The sequence below is a fragment of the Bombyx mandarina genome, chromosome 15, assembly GCF_030267445.1.
Source record: "Bombyx mandarina strain Sakado chromosome 15, ASM3026744v2".
NCBI lineage: Eukaryota > Metazoa > Arthropoda > Insecta > Lepidoptera > Bombycidae > Bombyx > Bombyx mandarina.
Window position 1 is genome coordinate 2,726,582 of NC_143221.1, and position 23,573 is coordinate 2,750,154.

The following is a 23,573-nucleotide window of genomic DNA, read 5'->3' on the forward strand; positions in this document are numbered from 1 at the left end:
CTGTTCTTTCTTTATTGTTACCTTACCACAGATAGGTCACATAGTCAAGTTATTGAGAAATGGGGAAATATGATGGACAGGTCCGAAGAAAAACTTATACGGGGGACAAGTTGAAAAACTGACAAAACCAACAAACTCAACAAAGCAATGATAACCTAGCGTAGCTTAAACTATGACATGCGTTTTACATTGGTAAAAGGAGTGAAGTATCTTGGGTTGAGAAATTTAGTAAGATTTTGGCGCTATCTTTAAAATTTCACCGCTTGCTATGGTGGCGCCACCCTAATTAATCGCTTTTCAACAAACAACTTTTCACGCACAGTGATTGTGCTCCATACTTTAGAAGGTATCCTAACTTTTTAAACACATACGTCATAATTTACTTCAGTTTGTTTCTCCATATGGCCCAGCCATTTACTCAAGGACTTGAACTGCTAGTGTAATGTTGTACCTACTAAAATTATGAATAGAAAAAAGAAATTTAAAAAATCGAGACTATAAGCATGAGCAGGGCCGGATTTAAACTTAATGCCGCTCCTGGGCACGGAAAAAAATCCACCCCAATACTAGAATTTTACCTAAACTTATAATTTATATATTTTATAGTTCAAAATTAAAATAACTAATTAATCGCGGGAAATGTATCATATGTCTTAAATTCCAAAAACATAAATAAATATTTGTTTTTTTTCTAACAATTATAAAATTTGACTAAGGGTGGCTCATCATTATATTACATAAAGAAAACTAATTAAATTTCTTTAATTACAGAAAATAGAAAAATCGATTATTATTTTAAATCTCCAAGGAAATAAATTGATTAAATCATTTAGATTATTAATTTTTACCTTTTAATTTAAAAGTGCAAAAATTATAATTCACAAATGATGGATGAATTGAATTTCTTGAATTATTAATTAAAAAGAAAATGATTAATTATTAGAATTAATTAATTATATTGAGCAATCTTGATATGACTAAAAAAATTTTTTTTACTTTAAAAAATTTGCCGCCCTAGGCACTTGCCCCGACTGCCCCTAGTGTAAATCCACCACTGAGCATGAGCATCGAAAAACAGATCTTAAATTGCCATGGGACTGTGGCGTTAGCCATCATAAAACACAAGATATTTGACAGATACGACTTCTCAACATGAGCTTGCATTTAAACAACTAACCACTTAACACCAGGTGGGCTGATCGATCGTGGGCCGATAAGCGGGCTCGTCGAACTCGGCACAGAGTTAGACGAGCAACCCAGCCCATGCATCAGCCCGCAGTTTCTCGTCAGATCTTCTCAGTGGGTCGCGATTCCGATCCGGTAGTAGATTCATTCGTAAAGCAGCTTTGAGATGTTAGGTCTCCTTTGGAGGCGCTCGGGCAGCCCTCCTGGCTGAGCCTTTGCTCGTCCACCTGTCCTGGTGAAACTGGCCACTAGTAATCAATTATTCACACTTCTTCATCTTTTATGAGGACAATTGGCTACTTGCGATACCGTTGTTGCTAGTGTCGAGTGTGATTTAGATACGGTGATAGATTCAGCGAAGCACCGCTTTTGCCAATGCTAATAAACTCTCAGGCTGCGTCGGTGAGCTCACCTATCATCTTGTGAGTCCCTTAGGTTACCGGACAAATTAGGAGGAAAATTGATTAAACGAGATCTGAAAAAAGATGTGACACATATTCCGGTTAATTTTGAAGTTCTCCAAGTAGAACGTAAAAAACGGTATATTTATTTTAAGCCTATCAACCTACAAAGCCCCTGCGACACTGAATTAATTTCCGTTTCACTATTGTATTTGACTTTTGACAGTTCGCGTGTAAGCAGTGTTGTCACAATGATTTTCTAAAAACATTTCACTTTTGCACTTTAATATAAACATATTCATTTTTCCTCCAAGGCTTGTCAATAATTTTATATAATTCACAATAATATACTTAATTCAAAGGTAAAATAAATTGTGAGCCGCAATATAATTTTAAGTTCGCACAACACAGAGTTATGAAGTAATTAGGGATGGCAGCCTTTGTGCCGATTAAAATCGATAAACACATACAGACGGTACTGTTATTAAAAATTAAATTATCAAGGCAGCGGGACGCCTGCACTGACCTGTTATTGGTTGTGGTTTTAATAAAATTTCATTGTTCTAATGTTTATAGTAGAACGGTATGTGTTTGGCGTCTTAATATTTTTCAGGATTCTGAACGTTCAAGAAAAAATGAACATCCTTATTATTGCGAACAGATGTTTTGAAAATCATCTCCTCCGTGCATCGTTTTCCTCAGTGCTGAGGATCGTGACCTTTACGAAATACATACGTAAAGGTTTTCTTGGGAAAATTGCTAGTGATGGGTTCCCGCGTCTTTCCACAGCAGAATTTCAGAGGCGATTTAGTTCCTCTGGGCTACTGAAGCACTAGTTCGGGTATATAACCGCCGCCCGCCGCCCGCCGCCCGTTGATGGGCGTTATCTTTTACCGCAAGGTAGGTGGCATACCAACGCCAACCCTCCGCTTTTCTCATCCGGGCTTGGGACCGGCAACGGCAGAGTTGAAATCATCTAGGTATAGGTTAATTGTTTTTTTTTCCTACCTAAGCCTTGAGAGGTTATTTCAGCGTAACCTTAGTAGGTGAGCTCACGGGGCTCAAACTGGAGTGATGCTAACACTGACCCTAGCAAGAGCAGTGCTTCGCAGAATCTACCACCGGATCGGAAACGCGACCCACTGAGAAGATCCGACGAGAAACTCAGTGGGCTGGTTAATTGTGCTGTCGACATTACTTATTACTATGAAAATACGGCGATTTTCTGCACAAAAAATACATATTTGCATTCGCAGTATCTGTCAATACATAAAACGATAATATTTGGGAAATTACGAAGAAAAATTACATTAATTATGCATTTCAAAACTACAATTTACAGTTTAAGAATCAGCCGTAATTGACCAAATCATGAGAAAACATCTTTTCAACTGCAAAATTTGTTCTCGAATTATATTACGTTTACCTATTACAGCCATATTAGCTAACTTCATCTATGAATTTGCATGTATTTCAAAAGAGGCCAAATAATATGGTTTTCTTTTTGTTCCCACTAAACTGATAGCCTTGAGAGGCTATATCAGCGTCGCCTTTTTTTTTATTGCCCTTGTAGGCAGACGAGCATACGGCCCACCTGATGGTGAGTTGTTACTGTCGCCCATGGACTTCAGCAATGTCAGGGGCAGAGCCAAGCCGCTGCCTACCGCAAACTAGTAGGTGAGCTCACGGGGCTCAAACCTGATGACGTTGCTAACACGAACCCTAGCAAGAGTCGTGCTTCGCAGAATCAGCCATCGGATCGGAAACGCTATCCACTGAGAAGATCCGGCGAGAAACTCAGTGGGCTGTGTCTGAGGGTTAGTTTACTCGTCGAGCCCTTCGTCGCAAGCGACGGGTTCGATGAGAACGATGACCGGGATAATCTGGAATCTCTATTCCCAAATGCAAAAAATAAACTACACACAATAATTAAATTTTGTGAAAGACTATACTGATGTCGATTGAAAAAAAACTATAATATAATCTCAAACAGAAAGTATGTTGTAGCATTCCATAGAATTCTACTATTCCAGGCATAAAATTTTAATGATTATTCGGTACATTGATATCATAACAATAACAGTAAACCTACAAAATTTACAAGCGTTGAATCTTTCACTATTTTGCAAGTACGATATGTCCATAAATTTTTATTTTATTATCACAACATTTATTTTACTATTCGATATCTATCGAAAATAAGGTGTTTTATTGATTTTAAATTTTGGCGCGCTGATCTAGATTAATTGGGAACTACGATTATCGGAATTTACAGTTTTTTTAGTACAGATATAATCTGAATTTTAGGACATAACCGTAAGTGGTATGTTCACATTTCCACACAAGAGAAAATCCTAGATCCATGAGCTTTTGTCTGGAAAGTTCAACAAAAAAGTCCACATTTAAAACATCTCGACAACAAAATATTATGTAATTCTTATATTACAAATACAAACATTTTAATTTGCCAATTACATAGTATTAGTGGTTTAAGGACGGATCATGGAAATAAAGAATGACTGGCAATAAGAATTTCGGTTTATTTTCAACTGATCTTTTTTTTTTTAAAGAGCATGCAACATTGATCAATAAAAAGTGATCATATACATACTATTATGTACAAACATATATCCAGTGTACTTATATTTAATATAATTGTTTTTCTTTCTTTAGACTTTCTAATCCAAGACAGTGATGTGAATAAAAAGACGAACAGACTCGCTACCATAACGAGCCGACAATTTCTGTATCCATTTTCGGGGCGTTAAAATAATTGATTTGAATATTCATGTTAGTATTTTACGTAATCCGTTCGAAAATTAAATATCTACTACTTGCATTTTGTGGCCACATTTTTTTTTCAACCGGTTTTCGGAGCGGTAGTGCAGTTGGGGCCGCTTGCGTCATAGATTAAAGCTAGGCGATTTGTGAGAGGTGAAAGGATGAAGAAAGGTGCTCTATGAGTAAATGATTTAGACTGATAACTTGAGAAATTCGTTGAGATAGATGTTTTATTTTCTGTACTCTATCATATTTTTTTAATTAGCAATCTACAACAGATTTTGTATTTATTGCCTACATTTTTAATTCATGTTTTGGTTTTAATTGGTACTGGTTCTGCTGTAACAATAATGCAATTAAGATTTTTTATAAAGTGCCTAAACCTGTCCTGAGGTACGGATGGATTGCAGTGACAGCTCCTCTATTTTTTTATTTGTTTTATTGCTTAGATGGGTGGACGAGTTCAGAGCCCACCTGGTGTGAAGCGGTTTCTGGAGCCCATAGATATCTACAATGTAAGTGCGCCACCCACCTTGAGATATAAGTTCTAAGGTCTCAAGTATAGTTACAACGGTTGCCCCACCTTTCAAACCGAAACGCATTACTGCTTCACGGCAGAAATAGGTAGAGTGGTGGTACCTGCATGGACTCACAAGAAATCCTACCACCAGTAGTACCACCACCTCTATCCGTGTTATCCGCTAATAAATACGACCTAGATACTACCTAGGTGAACTTTTGGAAAATAACTTCTGTGGAAAGTATTACGGTTTGAAGAATCAATTTTTTTTAATAGGTTAAAATTAGATTGGCTTTGCCTTTTTTTAATGCAAGGTCAAAGCTGTAAAAGACAAAGGTACGATTTAGATTTATGATATGATCAGACGATGCGTTATTTCTACTAGTATAGATGCTCATACGGATGGCTAATATATAAATGATTCCATCAGGAGTCACGACCTAAATACAGCTGCCTACCGCTAGATATACAGAAAAAGTAGCAGCAGTTAAAAGCAGCAAAGGTAACATGTCCATTCTAATCAACAGTTGAATAGTTGTAGCTCTTGTTATGAAGAAGAATAATGTGATTCTCCGAACGTAAGATCCTGTTAATTGACAAACTTGTACAACGGCTTATTGTAAACCTGCTCGGAAAGGTAACATCATCAAGAAGGCATCCTGTCTATTTCTATCGAAAACAGGAATACATATATACATATGTGCCAACTTCAACGATGGGAGAGCCTTTATATATTACAATAAGATTGAGACCTTAGTCTTGTGCCTCGAGGTAGATGGTGGTATTCAGTTGAGCTGTTTATGAGACAACACCAGATGGGCTGTGAACTCGTTCACCCATCTTTCCATTAAAAACATTTCTTTAAAGCCATTTCCACTTTTTCAACTGATTAACCTTTAAGGATTCATTTAAGAGCTATGTGAATTATATATGGCAATTTTCTTTTTCTTTTTATTGCTTAGGTGGGTGGACAAGCTCTCAGCCCACCTTATGTTAAGTGGTTACAGGAGCCCATAGACATCTACAAACTAAATGCCGCCACCTACCTTGAGACATGAGTTCTAAGTTCTTAGTTTTTACATATAACGACTGCCCCACTCTTCAAACCGAAACGCGTTACTGCTTCACGGCAGAAATAGGCAGGGTGGTGGTACCTACTCGTGCGGAATCAAAAGAGGTCCTACTATCAGTAATAGATCACTACCACTAGTAATTACTAATTATATTTTATTTTTCTTTCCTTTAGGGTGTCGTGAATTTTTTGTATGTCGGATATCAGAGGTTAAAATACACTACTTTTATCTTTGGTATCTTTTATCCTCAATTCAATTCCCTCCTGATTTTCTCGTCAATTTTGTTGACTTTGCTCATTTTTGAAAAAACCCGCATCCTGTACCCACTTACACGCATACATCTCTACAGAGTTCAATGAACTTAAACAACACCTACGATCAGTGTATGTGTTTGTATCAACTTCTCGGAATCACAAAACCTTGCTGTCTACTGTCTAAAGGTGCCTGCTGTAAACTTTATCGCGTGATATCCCTGATCCATTGATCATACAGAATATCATCAGGTTATAATTAATTAATTAATAATAAATAAATGGTAGCCCAAAAAAGTTGATCAAATGAGGCTATTTTACACTTTGTTACTTGAAGAGTAATTTAATTTGCATTTGCTATCGGGAGTTAGAAAACTGTTATATTTAATTTGTTTAAAATTAGCGTATAGTCAGTAGCTAAAATAAAACACATTTTACTCCACTCTAATAAAGTGAAAATTGTATAATAATTAAACATACACCTAAATAGAGAAGGCATCGTTTTTATCTTTTCTCTTTACCTTCTCACCTGATAGTTCGCACGCTTGATCTTTGACATCGCGAGTCGCGGCGCCAGCTCGCAGTCAACCAACCACCGCCATTTTCACCTCAGTCCAGTTAGAGCAGTGTTGCGTGATTTACGTGTCCACGTATCAGCTGCCAACGAAACGATCGTAAACTAAACAATGGAACAAAAAGTGTTAATTAACAAACATTTTGATTATGAAAAATACGTTTAATTTCTTTTAAAATAACTTTTTGTGTGCACAAAAAAGTTTCGTAATGTTTTATTTGCAAATTTTCGAATGTAAAAGTTAGTTTGTGATTTGTTCCGATCGTCTCCGACGGTTTTGTGTTGAAAACAGTGATTTTCTGGTTTAATTCGTGTCGAATTAGTTTATAATTGGACGTGTACTTGTTGGAGCGGTGTACGGCTTTGCTGATTCCAGAGGTCCAGTCTTTAAAAGGTCGGTTGTTTTGCTACTGAAACCGTGCCAAGTTAAACGTAATTATAAGTAGGTACTTAGATTCAAACACCTCGTTCTGATTTCCTTAAAAGGATCAAACGAAGGTAGTCCAGTGTCTATTGGAAGTTTATAATGTAATTGCATAATATTATGAAGCTGATTCGTAAAAGATTCGCGTTTTTCTTATATAAACGATAAAAATTAACGGTTCTTTTAATAACTGATAACATCGAACGAAATTAAAATTAACAGATAAAAATAAAGCTGTTTTCGTTTGTTGTATAATAATCTATTTTAATCCAAGAGAAAGGCTCATAGCGATCGATGTTTTTGTGTAGTTAGAATATTCCTGTTGCTATACTTGCAAATAGGCATGTTTTGAAACAGTAATTTTACTTAAGATTATATGAGTCGACTATTATCAAAGCCGGCAATCTGACTTTTGGACAATGATTGGTAAATCAGAAAAACGAATTATTGACTTTGTATTCCATTGGCAGTCACAAAACTCTTCGGAACGACTTCTTAGATAAATAACAGGTTAACTATTAACCTTTATTTAATGCAGGTTTTGAACCGTATTCTTTGAAGGAGACGATTATATTCAAATCAATCTGTATTGACATATCAATAAATTTTTTTTGTCCAAATGCACAGATTGCCACCTTTGATAATAGACGACTCATATTACCTACATATACAATATCCTATTTTCGGTATTATTATAAATATTGTTGGGAGTAGGTAAGTAAGGTTTTTGAATACAGACAGACAGTGTATACACATCTTCGAATTATGCGAGTCGTAGACATAATTACGCACACACGTAAACAGTAAATTATCCGAAACGTTGGATATAATGTAATGACAATAAAAAATGCGAGGCTATACTGTAAAAGTACTTTTAATTACAGTTATGGAAATCAATCGGTGCCGGCTCGAATCACACCGAGTCACTACTTAGTAAATAATAGGTTACAAAAATCACTTTTTTTTCCTACTTATTCTAATAACCTCAGGGAGTCATACTAGATTCACCAAGCGAGAAGGTGAGGTCGCGGGGCTCTCTCCTGACGAATTTGCTAACACTAGCCTAGCTGGAGCAGTTTTGGCAGGATCTTTCACCGGATCGGAATCGCGACCCACTGAGAAGATCCGGCGAGATACTCAATGGGTTGTATATATAGGACAAAAATTACGAATATGCACCACTACCACTGTAAAAGAAGAAATTCGCAAAACTTCAGAGGAGACCAGACAAGTCTGACGAGATCCTCAAATTTAAATTTAAGGTTTCGACTAATAACAGACATTACAGTCAGCACAATATGGTTGACAGACAAAGAAACAACTTTATAGTTTTAGTTAAGAAATTATCGTTTTAATCGAAAAAAATATATAATTGGCGGTCTAGAAGGCGTCCCAGACATGTTTCTATGAAGCACAGTAATTTATTTGTTTCGTTATTACCGCTATAGGAAAATAAGTACATACTCGGATGTCTGTCGAATGGAAAATATATGGCCGGTCATAGATATCGGCAGTATTAAGGCTACTGTAGGCTTACGACGAAAGGAAGATCTCATTCCAGATCCTGCGGACAGAATGGAAAGCAGTCAACGTCGCCCAAAACACGTCATTTCGGTTCCTCCCGATCCACTAAAGGTGCTTTTAGGTACCTCAAGCACCGGTTATTGTTCTAACTTCGTTCGAAATTAACCCACAGACACAGCCCACTGAGTTTCTCGCCGGATGGTCCAAATGTTATTCGGAACTTGTATATATGCAAGCTTATCTTGAAAATGTCGTAAGCGAGATTCACGCATCTGTCAAATATCTTGCGTTGTATGATGGCTACCGCCACACTACAATCGCAGCAGATTCTTTATTACCATCGAGTTAAAGAATGCCAGGGACACAGCTGAGACACCACTTAGCACTTAGCACTTTAAAAACTCGTCCGAAGCAGGATATTTGACAGCGCTTACCGTCAGACAAGGCCCACTGAATTTCTCGTCGAATCTTCTTAGTGGGTCGCGTTTCCGATCCGGTGGTAGAATCTGCGAGGCGCTGCTTTTTCTGGGCTAGTGTTAGCAAATTCGGCAGGTTAGAGCTCCGTAAGCTCACCTGCTCGTACGGTGAATCTAGTATGACCCTTCGAGTTCACTAGAATAAGAAGGAAAAAAAAAGACAGCGCTTAGGAGATTTCCGCGCGGGATTATGACATGTCTGGCTATTGTGTGCTGTCGCGTAGGGAATTAATGAGCTCGAAAAATTCCCCAGAGATCTCCGCATAAACCTTGCTTTTGTTTTATCTTAGAGGGTAATCACTGGTTGTCACCATTCTGGTGGCGTCATGATATTCATAGGCTCCGGGCACTCAAACAGACAGATATCAAGTGATTAATAATAATTTGATTATTGTTATTGAATGAACATCTTTTAAACTGTACAGGATGTACGAGGATATACTTAATTATAAATTGTGGTATTGTTCTTTATGTCTTTGAATATTTATGATCACTAAAAACACTGTTGGTACATTCGTTGTTAGAAGTATTCATAAATTACTAATGCTCGCTCGCCTAATATACGAAATTCGACTATTCTGAATTCATTTTATGTGTCTTATCTCTTGTTTTGTTATTCTATGTTTAAAATATCCGACTTTTTTCCGGTTTTGTAAAATTAAAAACTAAATATTGGAATTGAGAGTTCGTCAATAACTCTTCTTCCTTGCGTCGTTCTCCTCATTAATGAGGGTCGTGACTCTCTCGCTGCGTCTATCTCTCTTGTAGGATTGTTCTCCATCTGCTGCGATCCTTGGCATCGTGGAGCTTGATGTCCAGACAAGACCGAATTTGGTCTGACCGTCTCGTGGGACGTTTGCCTGTCGTCAATAACACTAAACGTAAAAAAAAAACGGTTGACAAACAGCGGAAATGGCACTTAACTATTTTGTCATTGCCGCCTATTTATCTATATATATAAAAGAAAGTCGTGTTAGTTACACTATTTATAACTCAAGAACGGCTGAACTGATTTGGCTGAAAATTGGTGAGGAGGTAGCTTAGAACCAGGAGAAGGACATAGGATACTTTTTATCACGTTCCCGTGGGACGTGACATAAAACGTGATATAACCATAGACCTATATAGTAGGAACACGACATATTGTTCTATACGTACAATTGCTTATATAAATAGCACCCATTTTGAAGGCACATACATAAACATATATCTATCTCGTTCTTACTCAGCACTTTAACTCGCAGGAAAACAATATAACAGTATTTCAGTACGTACATAAAATGAAACATGAATATACGTAAATGTCTCCGTCTCCGTCTAATGAGGCCGAAAATCCGCCATGTTTAGCGCGCCAAATGTCATTGTCACGTCAGTTCGGCCGTCTGTTTTGGGTTGTACATTATTTATTGACTTTGATATCGATTTAATATGATTGCTTATATAAAATTTCTTATTTTATCATGCTTAAAACATACAAAAATAATAATTAAAACATATTTTATAGGATCTCAAGAAAGTCGATGCCCCAAAACTATTAATGAATATACAACAATATATAATATAATGAATTTAAATATATATAGATATTTAAATTCATTATGGAGCCCTCATCCGAAAAATCGGACACCATTTTTCGATCGGAATCTATTGATCATGACACTAATCATAAATGCCTCTTTAAAATATGTCATCAAAACATATTTAGACATTCAGTTTAGATATTTCAGGACTAGCGACCCGCCCTCGCTTCGCTTCGGAAACTTTAAAACACACAGGAAAAAAAAAAAAAAATATATTAAAAAAAGTAGCCTATGTTCATCAGGGACAATGTCGGCTTCTAATGGAAAAAGAATTTTTCAAATCGGTCCAGTAGTTTCGGAGCCTATTCGAAACAAACAAACAAACAAATCTTTCCTCTTTATAATATTAGTATAGATATAGAGTATAGATCACAGATCATAGAAACACAGTTGTTTCTATGATCTGTGGTATAGATATAGAAAAAGGCTACCGACAAAATCTCTTCGGAACTATTTAAATAAAATAGTTTTATTCCGCAGTGAGTAAAACACTATTGTCAACTCGTTAAATATTTAATAATTAAGTGAGTTTAGAGAGGAAGTCACAAGGAATGACGTTTGTAATTTTATTAACGAATAAAATTAAATGTTCTGTAGGTGTTTTTTTTTTATCAGGCGGTCCCTTAATAAGTTTAAATTTATTTATTTATTATTGATTAAAAAAATTTTGTGTGATGGTGCGGCGCACCTTCCTTGAGGTGCGCTGCGGTAGTGTGTTACGGACTTTAGAGTCAGCAAAACAATTAAAATAGATTGTAATAGTCTAAGAAAAACACGTACTCAAAATACGATAACATTCAGCATGCTAGAAATGGGCAGATGGCACTGTACTACTACGCCATATCTTTATGTTTTGCGGCAAACGACAACTTTATAAAATCAGTGTAGCAAATTTTAAAAATCGTCATATCGTTTACTTGGCAAATTTGAAGCACGAACTCGTCTTAGATTTCACATAATATCTAAATCAAATCATCTTTGCACATAACAATATACTTACTTCCTATTAAAGTATAAATTCTACAAATAGATTCACTCAATAATATTTAAAATAAAATGAGCCAAGAACGTTTATCGATAAAACCTACTAACATTAAAATCTTCTGGGCAGCACTAAAACCGCCATGTTTTGTGGCCAGATGACGTCACAGTGGCACGAATTTTTTGTTGACGTTTCATTTCCATAGGTTTCCTACTTCAGTGGGTATAACAAAACGCAACTGATATCGAATAATAAAACGCAACTGACAGCTAAAGGTAATCTATGGTTAATTATAGTCTATGGTTCTCTATGGCAGTCTATGGTTAATTATGGTAGAATTTTGAAGTTGACCGGTTGATATGTTTGTTTCGAGTTTCTATTAGCTTATTGTGGTGAGATAGGTCATCATTAAGAAAGCCATGGCGCGACCAACACGATCAAATATTTCCCGACGAAGCCGTAATGCAGCTAGGATTCGAAACATTGCGAGTGAAAGGACTGAGGGAGAACAAAAAAATACAATAATAATAATAACAACATCTAAAATACATGGCCAATAAAGTATCATTAAAATATTTCCTTTTTTAATTTACAATAAATAACCAAATAAAAAATTGCTCATTTATTGCCTCTAAGGCGGAGCAAAGTTCGCCGGGTCACCTAGTATCTATATAAAAGATATATTTGGCTATAGTCAACAGTGATTTTTTCTCATTTTATTCCCAATTGATGTGGTTGTTTGATAATTTTATTTTTACTAAAAACGAAACGCAAGCGTCATCATGGTGACTTAAAAATCTTCAGGGGATTGATTGAAGTGACGTGTCGCCAATATTGAGGTATTATTACATTGATGCGTCGACCGCTGTATATAGCAGTCTACTCAACGCAATTAGCTAACCGGTTCCACACTGTTTCGTGATGACTCTTACGAATAACGTTAGGGAACATTAAAATAAGATAAATGAACATATATTTGTTCGTTCGTAATCGATTCCGTCACAAATGTTTGACAAACTGGCTGTGAAAATTTGAAAAATTATATCTATGTAAAGTTCCTAGGGCTAGTGTTGATATGGTGTCATCAACGAATTAATCCGATTAACGATTTAACGACGATTTAATCCAGGATGAAATTTATCAAAACGCTGCAAATGCTAAGCGCCGATACTATTAAAGCCTTATCGTGATGCATGGCAATAAAAAGAAAATTATGAAAATGTATGAAAAACGGGTCGTCGAGGCGATGGTTGACGATTAAATACGCCGGCCTCTACCGTACGACGACCCGACAGGCTGCCTGGACAGTGCCGCTGGTGTTCTGAGATACTCCGCTGGTACAGAACCAGCCTACCAAGTCGGAACGTGATACTCCGCTGACCGGGTTGCTTTTATACAATAAGTCTGGCAGCGACAGCGATGCCGGCAATACGGAGCGCACTGCGAACCGTAACCACAGCTGAATGCCAGCGGGCTAGGGTTACGGTAGCTTGCGACGCAGCTTCGACACCCTTCGGTTGTTACGTGATGAGCACCAGAAGAAGACTGCCTTCTAACAAGGCTGGAGCTGGACGAACACCTTTCTCCGACGGTGGAGAGGGAAGCAGAGCGCTCTTGTTTCCTTTCCGCCGCCAGGGCTCTTTGCTGCCGAGCATCGTAGCCACGATGGCTGACACCGACAGTTCAGGACCTGTCTTCGCAACGAGGATGTGGTGCTACTCCGCGAAAGCGTATACTCCGCTGTGTCCTCATCGCAACCACTGGAGTGGTGGTATTCTGGCGTCGGTTTCCTCGGGGCGAGGCGGTGCAGGTAACGGCTGAAGCAGCCGTATCCCGTGGACACCTGCGTTGTCTGGAAGGTGAGACATCTTCGGTCGTGATTCACTCAGACCGAGATCGGATCGCCTCGACGCCCGTAAGCACGCTAAAACCAACATAACCAATCGCGCGTGCTAAAATCAGTGTAGTATCAAAATCATGTTATACCATTTGCACTATTACCCATTAGATTAAAAAAACCTGGATTTTATTAAACACACCTCGTTAGTGTGAACGCGCATGTACGATGATTATACAGCTACTATACCGATTGACTTGTAACGCACTCGCTGTTACGATGACGCGTATCGAATTGGTTTTAGGTAGTTCACTAATATTTATTTGTTGTTGAACCTTAATGACCAATTTCGATTATATTGTACAACAAGATGTTGGATAATTATATTTATCAATGTTAGATTATTTTTTTATTATCATTATTTCTTATTGTTTGTAAATTGTTACTAGATGATGGTTTTTTTTTTATAAAGCCGTCTTGTTGTGTCTTTAAAGCAGCTAGTTGCTCTCAATTATGAAAAATAGTATTATTATTCGCCAATAGATGTCGGGAAGAGTCATAAAGTTGATTATTGAAAACATGAATAAAACAACATAATTCTGAAAATAAAGCGTAACTACATCGATTTATCGCCCCCGAAATCCCCTGTATACTAAATTTTATGAAAATCGTTGGAGCCGTTTCCGAGATTCAGATTATATATTATATATACAAGAATTACCCGTTTAAAGGTATAAGATATATTGTTTATAAATAATCGGGGTGAAGTTACCATTGCGAATATAGCCATATATTATTTAATATGATTTTTTCATCTAAATTTTATCGACACATAATTAAGTACCATAACATTATTCTAAAATCTGTTAGAGTTTAGTGTTTTTCAAAGGCTAAGGCGGGTCGCAAACATAATGAAAATTTACTCTTCATACTCGCGTCTATTTTGTATTATTTCCGAAGTTTCACAGTCGAACGAAGCCCTTACATGTGCTGATAAGTTCATCCTCCTCCTCCTTCAGTCGATCGCTCATTGCTGAGCATCGTGATGCGCCCGCCTGTGACCTTTTGTAATTTTTAGCCACTTATGTCGGTCAGTGGCACAGTGAAGTGCGTGGTTCAGTCTCATGTCCAGATACTCAGATACTTGGTCACTCCATCTTTTTCGGCTACGACCTCTGGATCGTCTCGATCCACTTTACCCGTCACTATGAGTCTCTCCAGGTTGTCAGAGGGTTTTCTTGCTATATGACCAAAGTATTGGAGCACTCTATATAAACATAACAGATAAGTTCATACTACGTTTATATTATTTCAAATCTAAATCAGTTATTAAAAATGGGAGAAATGCCGGCAAACTTATTTAATGAAAGCAAATGTTCGATATTACATTCGTCATAAGTCAAGCGCAAAACTGTAGTCGCCGATGTTGTATCTACATCGAGCGTCGTAAGAGATTCTCACATTATGCAAATTGCCTTCCGCTCATGTTCGGTGGAAATGTCCTTAGCAACGGGAAATGGATTATATAATTCTGAGTATTGGAAAAATCTTGGAAAACCTGCCAATGCTAGAGTTTGATACTCAAATATAATAAGACTAAAAATGAATTGACTAGCAGTAATTTATTTGCCCAAAAACATTAACGATTAACAACACATTGAGAATTATTAATTTGCTTTAAAATCACGTTTTTTTTCTCTCTTCAAAGTACTAAAAGTAAGTTGACGCAAACAAAGGCGGTCAATAAAAGTCAAAATGCCGTGGCAAGGCACTTGACTAAAGCTAAATAAATACTGATCACTGGTAATTTTGAAAAAGGAAAAAAATTACGAAATTTGATTACAAAATGTGTGTATTAAATTAAATTTAAAAAATAATAATCCCGCTTTGTTTTACGTATTTCGAAATCTAAAAATCAAACTTATAAAAAATTTAAATTCGCACCGCGTGAGTTCCAAAAAACCACAACTTTCAGATGAAAGGGAAACGGCCTTTTGAGCCGCGAAAAATAAACAACTTAAAAGGACCGGGACTTAATGTCCTAGCATCCAAATAAATTATCCTCTTAACGAACTCACGGACAAACTCGGTAATTAGTTTTTTTTTTTTTTTTTTTTTTTTTTTTATTGCCTTTGTAGGCAGACGGGCATACGGCCCACCTGATGGTGAGTGGTTACCGTCGCCCATGGACTTCAGCAATGCAAGGGGCAGAGCCAAGCCGCTGCCTACCGCTTAATACTCTCCACAAGCCTCGTTTGAAGAAGGACATGTCATAGCGCTCGGGAAACACCGTGGAGGGGAGCTCATTCCATAGCCGGATGGTACGTGGCAAAAAAGATCTCTGGAAACGCACTGTGGATGACCGCAGCGGCTCCAGGTAGTATGGATGAACTCTACTCCGGTGGCGGGCGGTGCGATGGTAAAAACGAGATGCTGGTATCATCTCGAACAATTCCTCAGAGCACTCCCCATGGAACATACGGTATAAAATACAGAGGGAACCGAAGTCCCTCCGCAGACCCAGAGGCTCCAAGCTCAACAATTTCAACAATTTTTTTTTTTTTTTTTTTTTTTTTTTTTTATTGCTTAGATGGGTGGACGAGCTCACAGCCCACCTGATGTTAAGTGGTTACTGGAGCCCATAGACATCCACAACGTAAATGCGCCACCCACCTTGAGATACAAGTTCTAAGGTCTCAAGTATAGTAACGTAGTAGTATAGTAACGTAGTAAGTAGTAATTGTCAAAAGGAACAAGATATGAAGACTCCTATTGTATTAAACAATCCCGAAGAAATCTAGACAAGGTCCTTGGAGTCCGTCAATTGAGTATTCTTCTCTATTCTGTAATTTCAAAGCGGGAACAATCGTTTCTGAATTTAACTTCTTTAGCACTGTTAGCGTAGTTATATCTTAGCACTGTTTGTGTAAAAAACATCCCATATCTCATATCTAATAAATAAAAACAATAAACCTATTCAAGAACATATGTTTATAAAATGCATATATTGTTTAACCAAAAAGTGTTCAAAAGTTTCGTCAACTGTTGTCTTGAATAAAAGTTATTCAGACCCTTGGAATAAACAGCCCTTAAGCTTCCAACGATTAGATAGGAAAAAAAATCGGTGTTTCCAAACAGAAGCCAGACTTCCATGCCATAAAATCATATTCACCTAAAGATTTGTTTATTTTATGTTTTTTTTCTTCATCTCTCGCATGATTGGTGTGCCAGCACTTACACTTAATATTTCAAAGACGAAAGAGAATTACTATCTAATTTACTCAAACGATTGTCATTAAATTTTCTTTAGAAACGACGTCGGGGTACTTATGATTCAGAAAAAACTACAATGGCTGGAGGGGTGTATTTTTGTTGACATTAACGCGGGTAAAATAGCGTGTAAACGAGTTTTTTTTTTTTTAATATATTTTGTATAGATTTTTAGAGATTTTCCTTTATCTACAACCGTTAATAGTAAATTGGTTGTGACATACGAAATGTCCGATAGGCGTACGAAAATACAATCAATTAATTTGGCATTTGGCGAAGGAACTCTTAAAATAAAATGGTCATTACAACACAAGCAGAGTCATCTTTAAAAATACACTGTCCATTAATGAATATTTAAATAAATTTTTAAATTCACCTTTATATCTAAATCCGGAATTAATCAACCGAATAAAACGTGTAAGTATATCGAAATTAATTTTGTATCAACTATTAAGAATTGAATATATTGACATATACAAAAAATAATGTTTGAAAAACATTAATAAATTATTCATTATCGTTTCAATCGTAAATTGTCGGAATTAACTTCCTTCTATCACTTTATCGAGGAATGTCATGCATTGCACGAAGCGGAGGAAGGAATCTTCATTAATAAAATCTAGTCTTCTATTTATATTATAATTTTCTAGATAATTCAGCTAAACGCGTGGGTGTATTTCATTAAATAATAAATTAAAGCTTTACATCGGACAGGTTAAGTGATGTCGGCCATTTTGCGATAATATGCGTCCGCCATTTCGTTGATTAGGTGAACTTTAGCGGGGAAAACGCTAAATGAGAAATGACCGATCAACGCGATCTTCGATTTTTTAATTTTAGTTTTTTTAACGTAATAAATATTGTATTGGCTGCGGTCTTTGCGAGTCGTAGACATAATTAAAACTACATTAACGATTTAATTATGTAATCATATTTTTTTTTTAAAGATTTTAATCAATTCTCTCAGAACATCACTGTTTCTCGTGATCTTTTTGCCCCTCCGCTTTGCCTCAGTTGAGTCCTGTCTAATTCAATTCGAGATTCTAAACTTAACAACAAATATCTGTTACCATAAACAGACGCCATTGCACTATATAATTTCAAAGCGTTAGTCCTAATGCTACATACGCAATGTATATTAATTACATTAGCCCAGTATAATAAAATTCGTTTTTGCTCTACGACATGAATACAAAACGAGGCGGCCAACTTTATAACTATGAAATATTTAAAAGCCGTCCATTTTAGACGATTAGTAGTTTCCAATATAATTCAAAACATTTAATTTCCCAGCGAGACGAGGAAAGAAGTATCGAATTAAAAAGTTTTGCTAAATGTAATTCGACTTCTATCAATTAAAAAAATATATATTTATTAATAAAATTTAGTATTTTTTATTTTTAGATTCTCGCTTTTAATTTAATAAAACAAATATTACTTACTTATTACTTCATACTCAGGAGTGTCACCTCAAAATACTGAGGTCAAACATAATTAAATGCGAGATTAAGCCGTAAATTTAATTATTAAATTTAACATTTATTTTTAATTTATTCTTAATATTTAGAATTCTATAAACGCATCTACTTAACCTTACTACTAATAGTTTTTAAACTGAGCATCCCAATAGGTCACGACGTTCCCACACTCATTCCACTCCGGACTTCTACCAAGAGACCTATTTTACACAGAAGTCTTGATTTAACTATTGCCTGCCCCAGTACTGTAATCAGTGCTTATTGTTCTGTCAGTCTAAATACTTTAACGACAGCTCACTCCTGTACGCCATGTCAAATCACTTTACACATTACTAAAAGGGAAAGTCGACTAATTAAAATTGCGCATAATTTTTTATAGCCCTCTTGGGTAGACAGGAGTATGGCCAAATCGGTGGTGAGTGATTCGCTCATAGATACCAGAAACACTAGGGGCATAGCCGAGTCGCTGCTTACCACTAAGTAGTCTCCGCAAACCTCGTTTGAGGAAGGACCTGTGATAACGTTCGGGAAAAATTACGGAGGGGAGCTTATTCCCGAGCCGTAGCAAAATATATCTCTGGAAACACGCTGTGGATGAACGTAGCGGTTCCAGATAATATGGACGGTGATGCTTTTGAAATGTTGTGTTGGCGCCGCCTATTAACGATTCCATGGACAGCCCACCGCACGAACATCTCGATCCTATAAAAGCTTAAAACTGAGAACGCTCAACGCCTGTCTACCTGTCTGCAACGCATAATGCACTACTTTGGCCACGTTGCCCGCAGAGGTGTAGATAGCTTGGAACGTGTGATGGTCACTGGAAAAGTAGAAGGAAACTGATCTAGAGGCCGGAGCCCCAAACGTTGGTGCGAAAAATTGGCACCTGCCGGCGGGATTCGAACACCGTTGCATCGCTAGATACGAATGCACCGGACGTCTTATTCTTTAGGGCACGACGACTTCAAATGTAGTATGTATGAAGAAGAGAAGCTTAGAAGTTAAATCGTACTTCGTGTTTGGAATTCATTTGGTTTGTTTATTGCTTTAGCATTCCGCCCGTGGATATTGATCGTTTTAGAAGTTATTGTAGCTCTCAACTGGAAAAACAGATTGGTGGTGAAATAATATGACCCACATCCAAACGGCTTTAGTTGTACACGATAGTTCCGATTCGAACATAATCCATTTCGCATGTTCCGAGTGTACATTATTTGATATGGAACAGCGATTACCAATCAAAACATTTCCAAGTTTCGTGAAAACATATGTAAATACGTTGTAAAATCGCTTGCCACACTTTGTGATTTAACCGTTGCAATCATGTAAGTATTATCAGTATTCCTATTCTCGGGTGGACGACTTAGACGTAGACTCAAATTTCATTGGATATTTTTTCCTTTATCCATCAGCAGCGATCAGTAATTGGCTTTAATCCGGTTGGCTGTCTTACCACGGAATTTTGACTTTTATTGACAACCTATGTGGTTTTTTTCCGGCTTGGGTTCGAACCTTCTACGAGGTCTAGATGCCTAGGGGGCGCGCGGAGTATACGGCACTGGTCCGCGTCTGCGAACTGCAGGCCCAAGGATATTTTTAGGGCCTTACCGCACTAAACGACTCCCCTGCACTCTTACACCCGACGTCCGATCTCCGCCCGCGGTCAGAATCTGGTCAGAGTAAGGGGATTCCTGCGGTCAACATTACAACCAGACTCGCGGCGCCACCTCTCGATAGTCGGCCACCAACGACGTCGGTCTCCGCGTTAGGGATGCACGGGCGAGGCCGCAGTTGTTCCGGGATACCACTGTCGACCGGAATGCTCTTCCACAGTAAGTTCGGCGACAACAGCGCCGACGGCAAAGCGTTACCGCAACACGGACTGCATCCTGGCCGTCCCATCCTACTGATGCCATCGCGCTGGAGTGACGGTAACGTGCGGCGCAGCCTCGACCCCTTAGTAACTGCCTAACCTAACGTAAATCGTGACCTGTCTGGCTAGTAAAATAATAATAAAAAACATAATCCCTCCTTAATACTCACCCTTTAATTCCTGCTCAAGTTTGCGAATCCAAGGCCTGCAATTCCCAAAGGGATTTTTTGCCGACCTAAGTAACTGGTTCCTCTACCAACTTAAGCTGTTACAAAAATAGCAATAACAATTTAACAATTCCAGCTTAACTTATTCAACAGAACGATAAAAAGCGCTTATTAAAATTCAAATTACCTTTTAACTTAAGCATTGTATTGAGATTAAAATGTTGAATTTGAATTATTTTTTTGTAGAACAGATTACGTGGTTCACTACGCTGTTCATGTTTTGCAATATCGTGAGAATTCGTGTTCGACCTCTGGTCGTACGATTCGAATGTTGACAGAATCTGAATATCATCTTTGCCCGTCGCTATTGCTCTAATCATGTCCTTACGGATCTAACAGATCCAATAACTCTTGCATTAGACGCCTTCAGCTCTAACGCTAAGACCAGGCTTGGGGACACCGGCAGCCGTACCCGTCGATATCGGCAAAGAGTTCGACGTGCAACCTAACCCGTGTATCAGTCCGCTGAGTTTTTCGTCGGATCTTCTCAGCGGGTCGCGATTCCGATTCGGTAGTAGAATCATTTGCGAAGCAGCTGCTCTCCATTTGTTAGGTCTCCTTTGGAGGTGCTCGGGCAGCTGTTAGCTAATCCCACCCCTGCTGGTCGAGGCTTCGCTCGCCCACCTGTCCTGGTGAAACTGGAAATGCCCCCGGGCCATCAGTAACCCTTGAACCACAAAAAAAAATTGCTCTAGTCGCACGAGGTTCTCGAATGTTTTAACGGAATCTTCGACATCGGACAGCGGTTTGACTGCGACATTATGTCCGAACGTCAATAATTACTAGGTTGGAGAAAGGTTCGTCTGTCTTTGTATAAAATATTTCGGATTATTACTGTTAACAACAAAGTTAGCAGCGATTTCAAATTCGACTGGAAACCGCAGACCGAAACCGCGAACCGCAAACGACACTTCGGTATTTATTAGTTTGGGCTCGGCACGGCTGGCGAGTGAACTCGCGTTTACGTATATGGTTTACATTATGGCCGGAAACCTAGCGGTGCGTGACCAGTCTCAAATTTCGCCGATTACGGAGGAATATAAGCCAGCTGCGAAAATAATAGGAAGAGATACTCGATATATTGAGTGTGGTGTGATCGACGAAAGAAATCGATTGTTGTATTGTGGGGGTCTTTATATAGCTCTGGATTGAGGCCTACTTAATGGAGTTTACCGAATTTCTGAAAACTGGTCTGAGTAGAATTTTTTTTGCCCTACCTAATCGTTCTAAATCTCTAATCTAATCGGTGGGGGAGCTCACGGGCTCAACCTGAGAGAATTGATAACACTAGCCTTAGCAAGAGCAGTACTTCGCTGAATTTACTACCGTATCGGAATCACTGAGAGAATCCTACGAGAAACTCAGTGGCTTGTGTCTATGGGTTAGTTCGCACGTCGAAATCGTCGACTACGACGAAGAGTTCGACGAGGGCGTGAGTAGAATCAGCAACGGGCAGCGCTATAGCATTGTTGAATATCCATGAGCGACGATGACTAATTACTGACTTACTTACTCGTCAGCTGGACCATATGCTCGACTGCCTATAATGGTAATAAAAATACAGATATTCGTGCTGCTCTCACCGCCATGCTGACGGTGTTGCCCACAAAAAATTACAATTGCAATATTTGCAGCAAACAGATTACGGGGGACCGTAGACGCCGCAGTCTTTCCAAGAGTTTTTACTGGTGGTAGACGTCTTGTCACGTCTTTTACGTCGGGTAGGTACCACAATCTTGCCTATTTCTGTCGTGAAGCAGTAATGCGTTTCGGTTTAAAGGGCGGGGTAGCCGTTGTAGTGTTAAAAGTGAGACCTTAGAACTCATGTCTCAAGGTGGGTGGCGGCATTTGCGTTGTAGATGTCTATGGGCTCCAGTAACCACTTTATATCAGGTAGGCCGTGAACTCGTCCAACCAAGCCATAAAAAAAATAAAAAGAGTCCAGGTCTGAAAAAACAGACAGTCACCTGTTCCATCCTGACCTCATTTACGTTATATCGAAATTTACATTAAAATTACCATCACGAAGTTTGCTTTGAAATAATTAATAATTCTATACCCTCGCTTCGTCGCGTCTAAAATTAATTACATGCTCAAATTGTTATAACCTCTTCATTCAATATGCAAGCTATAAAATCAATATTGAAACGTTTCATGGTTGTCGCTTCGGGATAAAACTGGGGCTGATGCTATAATCCAATAATTCAGTTCAATTAAATACATATTATATTTCAATAAAAATCAAAAAGGAATGTATTTAACGGTTAGGTTAGGGATAACAAAAGACGATCCACTTGTTAGTAAGTAGTCACTTTGGAAGATTTAACGACAAAAAGAAGATCTTCCACCGAGCGGGTGAAATTGCTAGGTAAACCGACAGTCCTAATGTTGCTGTTCGAAACTTGTATATGGGTGTTAGAAGACCGCTTCCAAAAACTAAGTCAGACGATAGTACTAATGACACCTTTGATGATGGAGTTATTTAGACAGATGTTGTAAATAAATATATGTGCAAATCTGCGCCGCGCCCGTGCGTTCGTTGATCCGAGCATCAGCTGTTTTTCATTTTGTGTTTCATTGCTGGTTTATTTTTAGTAAAGTAATGTATTTTTTATGAAACTATCATTTTCATTTAGCTGTACTAACATGATGGAGCGTAAATAATGTAAATAAAAAGTTTACAATTTTTTTTTTTTATAATGGTAAATTTTTCTCTGTCTCATCACCAAAGGTTTGTTTGTTTTATGTGTGCTATCGTCATTAGTGCTATCGTCTGTCTTCGTTTTCGGAAACTGTCTCCTAACACCCAGTATACTTATTGAAAATGTCGTAAGCGGGATTCAGGCATCTATCAAATCATCATGTTTCTATGATGGTTATCGGCAGTCACTGTTTTCAATGGTCGTCAGCAATGCCAGGTGCACAGTCTAGCTAGTCCGTAATATGGCATACGATATACTGAACATCAACCTCAAAATCCATTAAAAACTAATAAAATAAGTTATACAATCGTAGGTAGATCCAATTCGGAATGAAACCAGATATTAGTTTTGAAGTTGAACGAACGGAGTGTTTCATAATAGTTCTGTGTAAGTTTCATCCCCTACAAATGGGAAT

General features: G+C 37.9%; 1 protein-coding gene across 1 annotated transcript in view; it reads left to right on the forward strand.

The window, feature by feature from the left end:
• Nucleotides 1-6,822: 6,822 nt before the first annotated feature.
• Nucleotides 6,823-23,573, forward strand: part of LOC114242608 (uncharacterized) — a 137,828-nt gene continuing 121,077 nt past the window's right edge. The window contains exon 1 of the mRNA XM_028173832.2: nucleotides 6,823-7,179. The gene's annotated coding sequence lies outside the window, so the exon portion shown is untranslated. The remainder of the gene's footprint in view (nucleotides 7,180-23,573) is intronic.